This window comes from Marmota monax, unplaced genomic scaffold (genome assembly GCF_021218885.2).
Source record: "Marmota monax isolate L192 unplaced genomic scaffold, Marmota_monax_Labrador192_F-V1.1 WCK01_AAM20220418_F8-fsc00025, whole genome shotgun sequence".
Lineage (NCBI taxonomy): Eukaryota > Metazoa > Chordata > Mammalia > Rodentia > Sciuridae > Marmota > Marmota monax.
In genome coordinates, this window is record NW_026691950.1 from 2,414,611 (window position 1) to 2,429,960 (window position 15,350).

Consider the following 15,350-nt stretch of genomic DNA (forward strand, 5'->3'; position numbering starts at 1 on the left):
ATCCCCTAAATTTCTTGTTCCCCAATAAAAGGCTACTCCCTGGCGTGTTCACTCTCTCTCTCTCCTGCTAGCCCTGAGTAATCCTTGCTGCCCTGCTGGGCGGTTAGAGGTTGGAGCCAGAAAGGGGAGCCATCTCGGACCTGGCAATAGAAATAAAATAACTGAGTCTGTGTGTTTTATTTCGATCTCTTCTAACTAACTTTATGCCAAGAACCTCATTAATGAAACCATTGCGCAGGCCGCATGGTAGAATGTGTTGTGTCACATAATATTGACAAAAACTGGGGCTGGGGATAGAGCTCAGCTGGTAGAGTGCTTGCCTTGCATGCACAAGGCCCTGGGTTCAATCCCCAGCACCACACACACACCAAAAAAAAAAAAAGAAAGAAAAGAAAAAACCTATGAAGTATTATCATGATGGTGCCCACATTATAGATGAAGAAACTGAGGTAGGCTGCCAGGAGCTCTCAGGAGATTAGACTGATAGTCTGGCTTCCAAGGTCCACACTGAGAGCCACCTGGGACTCTCACTGGGAGATAAGTGGGAGTTGCTCAATGGAAATGTCCCTGGAGAGCATGAATCATCCCCTTTCAGCCCACCCCATGAGGAACTCAGCCCGAGTTGCTCCTGAAAGCCTGACTGTGCTTAGTTCCTCCTGGGTTTACTTCCTCGAGGGCTGAGCCAACAGAAGGACTGGCACCAGTTTCAGTTCTGGGAAAGGCTACACCCCACGTAGCCGGGGCCTGTGCCCACACTCCAGCTCTCTGCGTGCTGGTGAGTCAAACCCTGCCACCCGGACTTCCTCGAACCGGGAACAGCCTGCTCATGAGGGGCCTCGATGACAGCTGGTGTGCAGACAAGACACCTCACAGCAGCCTCAGAAATATCAAGGAGTTCACAGTGACATGAAGACGGCACCGGAAAAGAGCCTGAGTGACAGTCCAGACAAACGCAGAACGCACGATGGACACCTGACTTGGAGTCCGTCAAAAAAACAAGGACATTTCCCTCTGCCATCTACTCCTTCTCCCATGTCCCAGTTTTTTGAAATCCTGTTTTCCCTTTCCTAATCCTTTCCTTTCTGGTGCTGCATATTAAAAAAAAAAAAAAAAAAAAAAAAAAAAAAAAAAACCACCTGGAACAACATTATAGTTACCAGAAAACAGGAATGAAGCCAAACAAGAACCCAAACCAGATATCGGCCTTATCAGAGACAGTTGCAAACTCCAAGTCTGTGCCTGTGAGTTGCTGTTATTTTCCCTCCTTCAAGGCCCCATGGTGTTACTCCCTGGGCACTTCATAGGTGGTTCTTGAACCAATAACCTCTCTCTACCTCTGTTTTCCACTTTCATTCATTTCCAGTGTTCTTTGGTTTTCTTTCTACTCTCTCACCTGCTGCCACAGCCTAGTTAAATTCTACCATTCTTACAGCTGAAAACTTATCTTGTTTGGGGCCTTTTCTATCATTTTCTCTTTCACCTTAACCTCTGGAAGTACTACTATGTTACTAAGGGTACCAAGAAGACAAGTGACCTGCGTTCTCCCCGTCTCGGTTCCTCCATCTGGAAACGGTGCTGTGAGCAGGACTTGCTGAAGACCAACAGATAAAATGCATGCTGAGTCCTTCCCACAGTATCCTGCACATAGTAGGTACCCAAAATGGAAGAGCTAAAATGGTCGTGCCAAAAACCTAACTTGGACAGGACCTGCTAGTTCAGGTCCTCTATGCAGGTTAAATTCTGCATATAACTTACGAAAGTAATCATTTAAAAATGATAGGAACTGGATCCAACTTAGAGGGGAACTTTAGAATAGAACTTTAGAATAGAATCTAACTGAGGGAGGTGACCACAGGAACACTGCCCTGTTCACGGAGGGTTGTTCAAATCAGAGCACTGCCCTGAGCATGGGTAGACCTACGTTTCCCAGGAGCCCTGGGGAAAACTAGTGAAGCATTTTCCCCTGCGGGTCTTTCTTTGTTGCCCTCTTCTCTATCTGGAGTTACTCAGTTGGGAAAGTAGGCTTTAGGTTAAACGTCATTTTCTCCCACTCTGACCATTACTATACAGAAAGTTTTAGGGAAAAGTCAGTTACATCTTTTATTGAACCCAGAAATGCTTGTAGAGAAATCCCAAATCCTAATTCAGTCTAAACTCCAATATACCAAATATCACGGACTGTCTCCAGTAAGAAATCTTTCTCTTTAGTTAGCAAAGTCAAATGATTTCACCTAATGGATATTTTCTCTGGTTTTTTTTTTTTTTTTTTTTGTAGAAGTGGGTAATAGGGATTGAACCCAGGGGCACTCTACCTCTGAGCAAATCCTCAGTCCCTTTTAGCTTTTTTTTTTTAACATCAGGAAGCAAGGCTCTATTCTGCAATATGGAGGAAACATGCTTTTCCCACCTGCCCCAGACTAAATCGTTACCACTCAGGAACTGGCCAGCAATGCCCCTTGGGGACCCCTTGCAGGGTTCCAAAGACAAACCAGAGCCTGAAAATTCTTTCTTTCCTTAAACACACTATGTCATTATTTACAGAATTCACTTTTATACTGGTATCAAATATTATACTAAAAATTCATCACCAAGCAAACTTTATTATTTTTTTTTCCCTCTTAAATTTCTTTGCTAAATATCTTCACTGTCCCGGGTACTTCTGTTTCTTATTTTCTTGGTGTACACTTGTCCTTTAGGTTTTCTGCACATCTCTTGGCACCTCAAGTGACTCTCTACTCAGGTTCACTCTCCAGTCTAGGCTTTTATTTTAAGACTCGGTCTTGCTAAATTGCAGAAGCTGGTCCCAAACTTGAGATCCTCCTGCCTTAGACTCCCAGATCACTGGGGTTACAGCTGTGTGCCATCACGCCCAGTCACTTCATAGATATTTTCTAAATTTGTTTCCTTATACTTTTTAAAACAATCTTAGAATCCAATGACTTGCCTGTGTTCTTAAAATCCTTTCCATTTCCTCATTTCTTCCTTCAAGTTTCTATCACATTCTCTTTGTTGTGAAAGGTAATCAAATTGAACAACAAATGAGTTTAGGTTCCTCATTTGGAGGAAATGCTTCAAACTCTTGATTCTTCCTGTTTGAGGCCTCTAAGAACTCCTCAGAACACTACAGGGATAACCTTGTGGAGACCAGATCAGGAATCTCAGGCACAAAGTGAGGTTAGATAATTAGGAGGATGCTGAAGAGGAAGCCCAGTGACCATAAGCACAGTGACAGCAGGACTACAAGGTCGGGGGAGAAGGGACTCAAAAGTTTGGTGGCCAGCATCTAACCTGCCAATCAACTGTGAGCTGCGTGCTGTGTTCACTGTGATCTGTGTTCACGAGCTCTCTCCAGCAAGAGCGACCTTTTGCATACCTCCCACAGTTTTGTGGAGCAAAAGAGCGATCCATGATCCTTTCTGGTCCTGCATTCCTGGTTGGCCAGCTCCACAGTCAACCCACAGCAGGCTTCTAATGAGGGTTCCAGCCATCCTCCTCTGATGGCATCTACACCTCGACCAAGAACTTGGCCCTTGGCTTCAGACTGACGTAGGTATGAATTCTGAATCCATACCTTTCAAGCTGATAACTTTAGGGTCTCTCTGAGTCCATCTCAGTTATAAAATTGGGACAATAATACGAACTGCATGAGGTTTTTTTCTTGTTATTGTTGTTACATCTTAGGACTTGTGGTCTTCATCATGAGCTCACAACAAATGCAAAGAATAGAGTATGTTAGAGCATAACTATACCTTTTTTAACATCTAATTTACTTTTTTCTTCTTCTAAAAATATTTTACGTGACGGTGCATTGCTAACTCTTTAGTAATACTAATCTTCAAGGGAGAGTAAGTTTTGAGGTGGAGAAGGGCCCTGGACCTCAATAGTCCACTGCCTACAGAGAATTCTGTCTGTTCTGAAAAGAAAATGAAGTTTTATGACTATGGCCATAAATGACGCCTTATGACATGCAAACCAACACCAAAAAAAGACCTCATGCTCTTCTTGCACACTGGAGCACTATAGAAATGCTGCTATGTTATGGGGGTTACTTGTCATCCCTAAGATTTACCCCAATACTCTTGTTTCAGAATGTATTACTTAAGAGGGTTTCACATATCATTGAATTAGGCTCAGCATTCACACACCCTGAGAGCCGATCTGCTGTCAGACCATCCTAGGGCTTAAGTGGATACAAAAGAATTGGAAGCAATCTTGGTTCTCAAATACCTTTTCTCTCACTGTTATCACGTGAGCATATGAAATAAGTAAATATCAGTGCAAAATAGTGTTTGATTAAGGGACAAAATACATGGTCCAGGCTTTATAGGACTTGCCACTTCTTGCCTATCCTGATATCTCCACTGGCTGTGCCCTTGCCCTCTGGCACCCTATCAAAATCAGCCACTGGCAGAAGATGACAGGTTAGGAGCAGGGAAAAGTCAAGAGTATAAATTCTGTAGGTTCTCTCCCTTCTATGTGACAGCAGAGGGGCTCCGGAGTTTTTTGTTTTGTTTTGTTTTGTATTGTTTTGTTTTTTGATACTAAGGATTGAACCCAGAGGTGCTTCACCACTGAGCTCCACCCCCAGTCCTTTTTATTTTTTACACTGTAAGGCACAGTCTCACTAAGTTGCTTAAAGTTTTACTAAATTGCTGAGGCTGACTTCAAACTTGCAATCCTTCTGCCTCAGCCTCCCGAGCCACTGGGTTTACCGGCATGCACTACTGCACCCAGCAGGCTGCAGCTCTCTACCAGAGGTTCCCACCAGGGTTTTCTCCATAGAACTAATTCTTCTGAGTTCTTGGCAAGACTTTACATTTCCTTCTTGGTATCCCTAGGCCTGATAATCCCTTTATTAAGCTCAGTTCAATTATTCTTTTGGAGTAGAAATCTGCTTCCTATTAAAAATCTCAGCTTGGGATGAAGTTCAGAGATAGGGTGCTTGCCTAGCATGCCTGAGACCCCGGGGTTCAACCCTCAAAATTGCAAAAATTTTTTTAAAGAAGAGAGACTCTGATGGATGTACCTGCTTCTCCCACACACCCATTCCCCTACCCCAAAGAATTTGAAGTTTCTTTCAAAACAATTTAGCAGTTATGGCTGGGGGCCATCTAAACTAAGAATTGTCTCTCCAGGGCTCTTAGATCCCACCCTCTGTCGGCACTATGTTTAGATGCTGGGGATGCCAGCATTTACACCCTGGGGGTGGGGGGAGAAGAATACAGAAGGAAACAGATAAACAAGATAACTTCAGACACTGGTACATGCTATGGAGTAAATAAAGCAGAGAAGGGTCAGAGGAGTCAGCTCTGACATATAAGAAGGGGAGGGGTGCAATCTAGGCACCAACAGGAGCAAATGCCCCAGGCAGGAACAAGTTGCTTGTTTTGATTTTAATTCCAGGAACAGAATTTGTGGCTCCAGCGTGGTGATGAGGGTGGAGGTGGGAGAGCTGAGGCTGGGGAGGTGAACGAGGCCATGAGATGAAGAGCCTTATAATGAGCCATAATAAGGAATTTGGGTTTTATTCTAAATAAAAGAAGATGCAAAGGAGACTAGTCAGCTTTGCAAGAGGACACTTGGGAAGAAGAAGAATTAGCAGGCATCACAGAGATGGTCTGTTTGGTTTTTGGGAGGTAGACTTCTTTTTGAGCTGGTATAGTCTGCTGCAGAGGGTAAGACAGGGCGAGGGGAGCTTAAATTAATCCTACAGAAGACATCTCCTAAACCACGGCAGAAAGCGCCTCAAGAGAACTCGGAGAGTGTGTGGTACCAGCCTCGTAGGAGGGAAAAGAAACCAAACAAACGAAGCACAGTGGCTAGGACAGCTGCAGTTTGTGGGCCCCATTCACTCTCCTGAACTCCAGCCCCAAACAGGAACTGGACTTCCCCTGCTTGGAGCAGCGCCTCCAACTCCCCGTATCCATCGCTAACCTCATTCTTCCCTAAATCTGCTGCTCTTCCTCTTGGCCCTTCTCCGCAGGTGGATCACCATCCCCACGTCACTACACCAAATCCCAGATGGCGCCTCACTCCTGCTCCTTGGCTCCCTTCACTCAATCGCCGACACCTCCAGACCCTATCTTGAGTCTGATCCTCTCATCCCCCCTCTTTCTCTCACCGCAGCCCATACCTTAGTTCAGCCTCAATAGCTTCCTGACAGGTTCCAACTCTAATGCAAGTACTGGTTGTCAAGGCAATCTTCCCCAAACTGGGATCCAATGTGTCACTCACTACCAACTAGTTAACAAAGCTTACTGATCTGACCCTTAAGGACCACCCCATCCCATCCCATCCCCATCCCACCCCCATCTGGTGCCTGGTTTTCCACTCCAACGTTCCAGACTGTGACCCAACTATCCCTAACAGACTATGGTCATTTCCTAAACACATTTCTCTGGCTCCAGGCTGTTTCTACTGTATGCAGTGGGCCCTCTACCTGTTTTTCCTTCAATATTATTCCTTATTCTCAATACCTACTCATTCACCAAAAACATTCATCTGTCCCTTCTTCTGTGAAGTCTTCTGGTCACCATTCTGGTAGAATCTATTGTCTCTTCCCATCCTGCCCACACTGTAAGGTACTCCTCTCAACTTTAGTCAGGGCACCTGTGATAAGTTAGTGCCTTTATTTATAAACTCTCACCATCTAAATGAGTTAATAAGCTCCTTGAAGTCGCAGATTCCATTATTCATCTTTGTATTCCCAGCAGCTAGCAGAGAGCCTGCCACATAGTGCTCAATACATGCTCTCAAATAAAACCTCATATACAGACCAGGCCAAGCATAGAAAAGATGAAGAAAAGAAAAAGTTCAGGGTTAAAAGGTACTTGCAGAAGGAGAAAGAGGAGGAAAAAGCAAGGTCAAGTCAGATCATCAGGATTAACAGCAAGGAGAGCAAGTTGGAGTCACTGCAACACAAACACGACTTGCGAATGAATGGCAGTTCTGAGAGGGCCCTTCAGAGACAACAGAGAGATGGCCGAGAGTGCTTGGGAGGACAAGGTTGGATGCTTTATAAGAAAAACTACATAATCATAATAACAATGTCCAAAAGGAAGTGCTTCTTAGGGGTCAGGCATTTTAAATAGGTTGCTTCTTTTAATCCTCACACCAGTACTATAAGGTAGGAACTATCTTTGTACAGTTCATAGACAAGGAAACAGAAGCTTACCAAACCTAAAATATTAATGCAAGGTCAAAGAAGTAGAAAATAGAAGGTCTGGAATTCAAGCCCTTTAACTTCAAAATCTGAGCTTTTAACCACAATTACCATGGGGGCTTACTGCATAAAGTATTATTTATTTATTTTGATTTTTTTTATTAGTTGTTCAAAACATTACATAGCTCTTGACATATCATATTTCATACATTTGATTCAAGTGGGTTATGAACTCCCATTTTTACCCCATCTACAGATTGCAGAATTACATTGGTTATACATCCACGTTTTTACATACTGCCATACTAGTGTTTGTTGTATTCTGCTGCCTTTCCTATCCTCTACTAGTATTATTTAAATACATTAGAATTCTTTATAACTAAACCACACTGTGAGTGACTCTCTTAATCACTTCATTTCTTTAAAATTTCAAAATGCAGATTGTGAGGTTTCCCCTGGTAAGTAGAAGTAAATGTGTGAAGCAGTTTTGCTTTCAAAATGTATCAAAGACCACCTGGGTTGCCAAGTTTAAAAAAAAAATTAAACAGAATTACTAAATACATTTTCTAATTTGCTATGAAACAGAGTTTGTTTAAAATATAAATCTACTAAAAAACCCTCTATTTTGTTCATGCTTTAAACTGAGCTCACCATGACGTTATTATTACAAGGTAAGCTGATGAAAAACCCGTGAACCATGACTAGAACTTTCTGTTCCAACTGGACAGACCAGTACTACCCACCAGAGATGTAATGGGAGATATAAGATTTTTAAGTTTCCTAGTAGCTATATTTAAAAAGTATAAACCACAGGTTTTAACCCAACATATCCAAAACATCAGTTCAACATGTAACCAATATGAAAAATATTAAATTACTAACGAGATAGTTCAGTCAAAAAAAGACTGTTACTAAATCTTCAAAATCTGGGGTGTATTTTATACCTACAGCACATCCAATTTGGATTCTAAATTTTCCTCAGAAATACTTAATTACTTGCAATGATTAGTTGAAAAAGGTATACACACATTGCTCCAAATGTACTTACAAGAATCCCAATAAATTGTTTAACAAAAAAGATTTTACAGTACTTGTTTTTAAACTTAAATTCATTATAATTTAAAATAAGCTCAGTCACATTAGCCATATTTCAGTAGTCACCAATGACTACTGTGGCTATGGTACTGAGCAGCACAGCAATAGACCATGCCACACACACACACACACACACACACACACTCTCTCTCTCTCTCTCTCTCTCTCTCTCTCTCTCTCCCCCCCCCCCACAAGCATGCTAAAAATGGAAAGGTCAGAAAGTTGACCGGAGCATTAGCTAGTAATGTGAAGTGACTGTTCCCTCCTTATAGAGGTGAACTGACTGCATTTACTGCTTCCATTAAAAGTTGCTCAACTTGTGGCTGAAAATCAGCAAAGAAAATGACTCTCTGGGGCTGGGGATGTGGCTCAAGCGGTAGCGCGCTCGCCTGGCATGCGTGCGGCCCGGGTTTGATCCTCAGCACCACATACAAACCAAGATGTTGTGTCCGCCAAATACTAAAAAAAAAATAAAATAAATATTAAAAATTAAAAAAAAAAAAAAAAAGAAAATGACTCTAAGGGACATCATTCATTCCTTTTCTAACAGGTTTTACTTGGGGCCATTAAATGAATACCTAGTCCACATGACTACAGTATTTAAAAATTTTATGCCCACAAATCCTTGTTTGCAAAATCAAGAAAACTAAGAGGATTAGGTGTTTCCATGTTAGCTAAGCCAGAAAAATAGGTTTTGCTGTTTATTTTAAAATTTAGCTGTGCACAGGGAGAAAAATTGGTATGGAGTAGAATTCATGTGCCACATGAAAAAGAAAAGAGGAAAATAATATCAAGTTCCTTTAAGCCTGTATCTTATGCATCCTTTCCATTTCAGAACATCAGAATAGGTTTGTAACCATCACCAACTCTGACTTTTATTTATTGTAGAAGAAAGCCTCTAAATTACCCCGTATATATTTTTGATTAGCCTCTAATAAACATTTTTAAAGGTCTTATGTAAAGAAAAAGTACACACATTACAACTGCCTATTATTACCTTGCCTCATAATGGCCGTCATGCTTAACCAGAGTAACCACAATGGTGGTTCTTCTCAGGACAAAACCTGTCTTATCATCCACACTTCAAAACAAAATCAAAGCGAACTCAGGCAGCTCCGTAAGACAGAGGTGTTTCAGCACATAACCAGGCAAGGTCATTAGCATGCTCCTATTAGCCCTGAGATCATGACCGAGCCATCGATCAAGCATAATATAGTGAGCTACATCTTTGGGGCAGATACAGGATATTATTCATTGCTGACGACCAAATAAAATGCCTGGCAAAAAATCCAAAGGCCAAATGTGTCTCTGATATGTGAATGTTAACATACAATAAGGGGAGAGAGAGAGAGAGAGAGACAGACAGAAGTTGACCGGATTAGACAAAGGAGAATGAAGGGAAGGGAGGGAGAATGGGAATAGGAATGACAGTAGAATGAATTGGACAGAACTTTCCTATGCTCACATATGAAAACATGACCTGTGAAACTCCACCTCATGTACAACCACAAGAACATGATCCTAATTAGAAGAAGCTATACTGCATGCCTGTACAATATGTCAAAATACACTCTACTGTTGTGTATATCTAAAAAGAACAAAAATAAATAAATAAAATGCCTGGCAAATAGTAGGCACTTGAGAAATACTTGTTGAATGCTGAATGAATGAATGCATCCTAAAGAAAAGACACTGAGTAGCCATTCCTCGGTAGGGTGGGTGGTGGGAGGTAGGCTGGCATCTCTCTGCCCACACCACCCACAATCTTGTCCTCTGGCCTCTTCTGTCCACCCACAGCTCCTTCCCTAAAGTATATTAGATGCACCAAAGTCACTCAGTTCAGCAAATTTTCACTAAGTGCCCTGACCGATGCTAAGTGCATAAGAGAGGGTACACTTCTTGGAGAATTAATGCGTTAGGGAGATGTCATAAATGTCCCCCCTTTGCAGTATGTGTTGGGGGTGGCTGCATTGTGATTTAAAAGGTTCTCCCTGTGCCAGGCACAGTGGTCACACCTGTAATCCCAGCAACTCAGGAGACTGAGGCAAGAGGATCACCAAGTTCAAGGCCAGCCTAGGCAATTCTGCAAAACATTATCTCAAAATAATAATGGCCGGGGATGTGGTGCAGTGGTAGTATTACCCTGGGTTCAATTCCCAGTCTCTCTCTCTCTCTCTCTCTCTCTCACACACACACACACACACACAGGCTCCCCCTATTGAGGTTTGAGGTAAAGACCCCACTGAGCTGTGACAGTGCTAGGTGTCATCTCAAAAGAATACGATGATTCCTAATGTTAAATACCCTGAAAAGAGGCAGCTCCTCCAATAAGAAAAAAAAAAAAAAAAAAAAAAAAAAAATATATATATATATATATATATATATATATATATATATATATCTAGAAGGTGAGCTTTGACCACCAGGAATAGAACCTCCTTTGAGTTTTCCCTGGATGTGGAGTCAGACATTGTGGAAAGCAGTCATGCTGGAGGGCAGTCTTGGTAACAAACTACATGCAAAGACAGAAGAGCCTTATTCTGTCAACAGAGTGCCTAGTTACATATTTATTTTCAGTGTTCATTTTGTTCCCTCAAGCACCCTAGAGCAGCACTCCTGAGACAGGCAAGTGAGGGCTGGCAATTGGTCCGAGGAGAAGGTAGCCCTTGGAAACAGAAGTCACTACTAAGCAGGCCAAGCACCCCACTGGTGTCCCTCTCTCCACTACCAAATTTTATTAAGTGTCTCACTGGGTTTCCTTCCAGAATGCAGTGCACACACAGACAGCTGGTAAATCCAAGATGGCAGCATGATGAGATGAACAGATGAAGTTCAGAACAACTGTGTGCAAGCAGGGGACAAAAATTTTAGATAACACTGTGGCCTTGTGCACATCACATGACTTCCTTAGACTTCGTGTGTTCATCTATAAAATGAATGATCTGAATTGGATATTACCAAAGGGGATTTCGTGCTCTGCCACGAACTACCAATCTAAATACACTAATGTGCACTACTGATAACTTGCTCAAGGAGTTAAGAAAGGAGGATTCCACCCGCAGGGTGGCTGTAAAGGGTTTTGTGAAGGAGTAAGGATTTGAACTGGGACAGAGGACAAGAAGAGCTGAGACAAGAAGCATTAGAAGACTCAGTGGCCAGGATTTAGGAACACAGGTGGTATGTCTGGGGAAATCCTCCCTGCTGAGTTGGGAGGGTGGAGCTGGGGTAGTGGAGACTAAAAATCTGGGTGGAGACCCAGAGACCACAGACAGTACTCAAGGAGAAACTATGGAACAGAGATAGGGTATTGACATCAAGAAAGTGACCAGAAGCTGAGTCTCCTCAACCTTCCCTGTGTTCCCAGTTACCTATTCAAGTACATTATTAATACTACGTGCCAGGCACTAGGTGCTAGAGAGGTACTGGGTAGGAGAACACGCAGGAGGGGAGAAAGAAGACACTGTAAACATGAAGAGGAAGAACTGCCCTTTACTTCTATGAATAATTTGCCCTCTAGGCATGTTTTAGAGCTTATTTTAACTGGATTTCAACAAAAAACATCCAATATGGGTGTGGAGATGGGATGAAGCAGTCTCTGCTTTTTCTTTTTTAGTCCTAGATGGACACAATAGCTTTATTTTATTTGTTTTCTTTTTTTTAATGTGGTGGCGGGGATTGAAGCAGTGCCTCACACAAACTAGGCAAGCGTTCTACCACTGAGCCACAATCCCAGCCTCTCTGCTTTTCTTAATACTGAAAAAAGTATGGCACTTCCCTTAACCCTTGTGAACCTTTATTTCTTTGTCTGTATAATGGGCCTGACACCCCGTCAAGATTAAATGAGATGCCTGGCGGGGAATGCCTCCTAGTTAAGATTACTAATTAAATAAACAAGTAAATTAGCCTACAGAGTGGCACTGCAGTCTGTCTACAGGATTCTCTTCTGTCAGTAACTTGTCAGAATCTATCCTTTGCCTGCCCAGTTCATGGGGCCTGGCTGTATGCTACACGGTTCAGTGGATTTTAGTATATTCATAGATCTGTGCAATCATCACCCTCGTCAGGTTAGGAATAAACAATCATTTTGCCTCAGTCAATTTGGAACATCTTCATCACCTTAAAAAGAAACCCTATGTAGCCGGGCACAGTAGCACACACCTGTGATCCCAGTGACTCGGGAGACTGAGGCAGGAGGATCATGAGTTCAAAGCCAGCCTCAGTAAAAGCAAAGCACTAAGCAATTCAGTAAGACCCTGTCTCTAAATAAAATACAAAATAGGGCTGGGGATGTGGCTCAGCAGTTGAACACTCCTGAGTTCAATCCCCAGTACCAAAAAAAAGAAAAAGAAAAAGAAAAGAAACCCTGTGTCTATTAAGTCTCAGTTCTAAGCAATCTTCAGATCTAAGCAATCGTTGGTCAAATACAGATGCTTTAACCAGATAAAGCATCACAGGTTTAAAAAATCACAAGTCACAACTGCTAAGGAAATTAGTATGGAACCACCATCTGACCCTGCTATACCATTCCCTGGTATTTATCCTAAAGAATTAAAGTCAGCATACTATAGCAATACATGCATACCCATGTTTGGGGCAGCACAATTCATAATAGCCAAATTATAGAGCCAGCCTATGCCAATTAATGGACAAATGGACAAAAAATGCAGTTCATATGCACAATGGAGTTTTCTTTAGCCATAAAGAAGAATGAAATAAAGTCACTTGCAGGAAAATGGATGGGACTTGAAACCATCAATGTTAAGCAAAATAAGCCAAATGCAAAGAGTCAAGGGTCATGTTTTCTCTCATTTGTGGAGGTTAAAAAGAAAGAAGTGGGGTAAAAAGGTGTTGAGGGTGTGGGTAATCTCAAGAAAATAGAAGGGAGACCAGTAGAGTGGAGAAAGAAGATGGGGAAGGGAAAGAGAAAGTACTGGGGAAGGAAATGAACCAAATTATATTGCTATATAGTATGCATGTAGAAATATGTAACAACAAATGCCTCAATCACATGTTGTTATAATGTACCAATAAAAAATTTAAAAATAAACCGGGTGTGGTGGCCCACACCTGTTAATCCCAGTGGCTCAGGAGGCTGAGGCAGCAGGCTTGCGAGTTCAAAGCCAGCCTTAGTAAAAGCAAGGTGCTAAGCAACTCATTGAGACCCTGTCTCTAAATAAAATACAAAATAGGACTGGGGAGTTGGCTCAGTGGATGAGTGCCAATGAGTTCAATCCCCAATACCAAAAGAATTAAAAATAAAAATAAATAAATAAATAAAAGAAACCATAGAGAACCCCCTCACCCTTCTCACCATGTAAGGACAGCAAAAAAACATCACCATGGTGATGAACTGGACAGCCACGCTGCCCCTTCACCAGACACCAATTCTGCCAACGCCTTGATCTTAGACTTCTCAGCCTCCTATACTATAAGAAACAAATTCTGCTGTCTATAAAAATAAAAATAAAATATCCTAAGTCAAAAATGTTTCTAATACATCCATCCTGCCAAACAGCACCGCTTAACCTAGCCTACCTTAAATGTGCTTAGAATACTTACATTATCCTACAGTTGAGCAAAATCATCTAAGACAAAGCCAATTGTATAATCAAGTACTGAATATTCCACATAATTTATTGAATACCTCTCTGAGAGTGAAAAACAGAACTGTTGCATAGATAGGCCCTTTTTTTGGGAGGTGGGGAGGGAGCAATGAGGATTGAACCCAGGGGTGTTTAACCATTGAGCCACATCCTCAGCTCTTTTTATTTTCTTTATTTTGAGACAGAGTCTTGCTAAGTTGCTTAGAGCCTTGTTAAATTGCCGTGGCTGGCCTCAAACTTGTTTATGATCCTCCTGCCTCTGTCTCCCCAATCACTGGGAGGTGTGTGCCACCATGCCTGACTGCATAGGTATATTTTTATATCACTGTAAAATTTTAAAAAACATAAGTCAAACTGTTGCAAGTTGGGACTATCTGTGCCAGAATATTTTGGTGGCACCACAGAAGATATTGAAAGGGCACAACACCAAATGAGCCAGCCAAAATTCCAATGCAATGGCTGTGAAGCATGACAGGGTCGTTCATTGCCTCTGAGAGTCTACAGCGCTCCACCACTGAGCTACAGCCCCAGCGATTTAAATGAGTGAATTACATGGAATATGAATAACATCTTTTTTTTAATATTTTTTATTTTTTAGTTTTAGGTAGACACAATATCTTTATTTTACTTTTATGTGGTGCTGAGAATCGAACCCAGTGCCCCACGCACGCTAGGTGAGCACGCCACCACTTGAGCCACATCCCCAGCCCCTGAATAATATCTTAATAAAGCTTTTTTTTTTTTTTAAATGCTGGTATTTAGGAACATGATGAACATGTAAGACAGAACACTGATCCTGAAGTGTCTGCGTGAACAAGGCAGGCCATGAGGCACTTACAGTATTTTTCTCTACCTTTGACACAAGTCCTGGGCCCAAGAAATCTTTCAATTGCCTCTTAACCCAAGTGTTAGAACAAAGAACAGCTTGAATGGTTCCTGGCTTTGGCTGCAGGGATGGTGGTGAACTGGACAGCCCATGCCATCTCCAGCTGAGAGATGCTAGGTGGATACAGGCCAAGCACAGGCATAGTTTTCTCTTTTTTTTTTTGTAATAGGACAACTCTAGGCTTGTGTGTATGTAAAATATCTTATGTTTTAAATGAGCAAACAGTTCAATTCTTAAAGACTGTGCAAGACAACAGAGCATGGGAAAGCAAACCAAACACATTTTAAGGACTTCATATTACCTGTAAACGTCACACTTGCCGCCTCTAATCTAAGGTCACTGAGCAGTCCTGGTGGAAGTCCTTCTTCCCTGGGCAAGGGTCCGGTCTCTGAGCTGTAGACACACTGTCTCACCTGGTGAATGACATGAGTACAAGAGATCAGCATGTAGCTTGGTTGTAGTTATCTTAAGAAGCAACAGCCCAAAGAGCAGAAACCACCTAAATGTCCATCAATGGAGGAATAGGTATAGAAAATGTGGTATTGTCCTGCAAGGGAATATTTATTATTCCCTGTTAAAAATCAATGAAGAACTGGTCATGCCA

General features: G+C 42.0%; 1 protein-coding gene across 5 annotated transcripts in view; it reads right to left on the reverse strand.

The window, feature by feature from the left end:
- The window catches only part of Rbm47 (RNA binding motif protein 47), a 162,125-nt gene that overhangs the window by 112,369 nt on the left and 34,406 nt on the right, over positions 1-15,350 (reverse strand). For all 5 annotated transcript variants that reach the window (XM_046453460.2, XM_046453382.2, XM_046452951.2 and 2 more), the window contains one exon: positions 15,048-15,159. The gene's annotated coding sequence lies outside the window, so the exon portion shown is untranslated. The remainder of the gene's footprint in view (positions 1-15,047; positions 15,160-15,350) is intronic.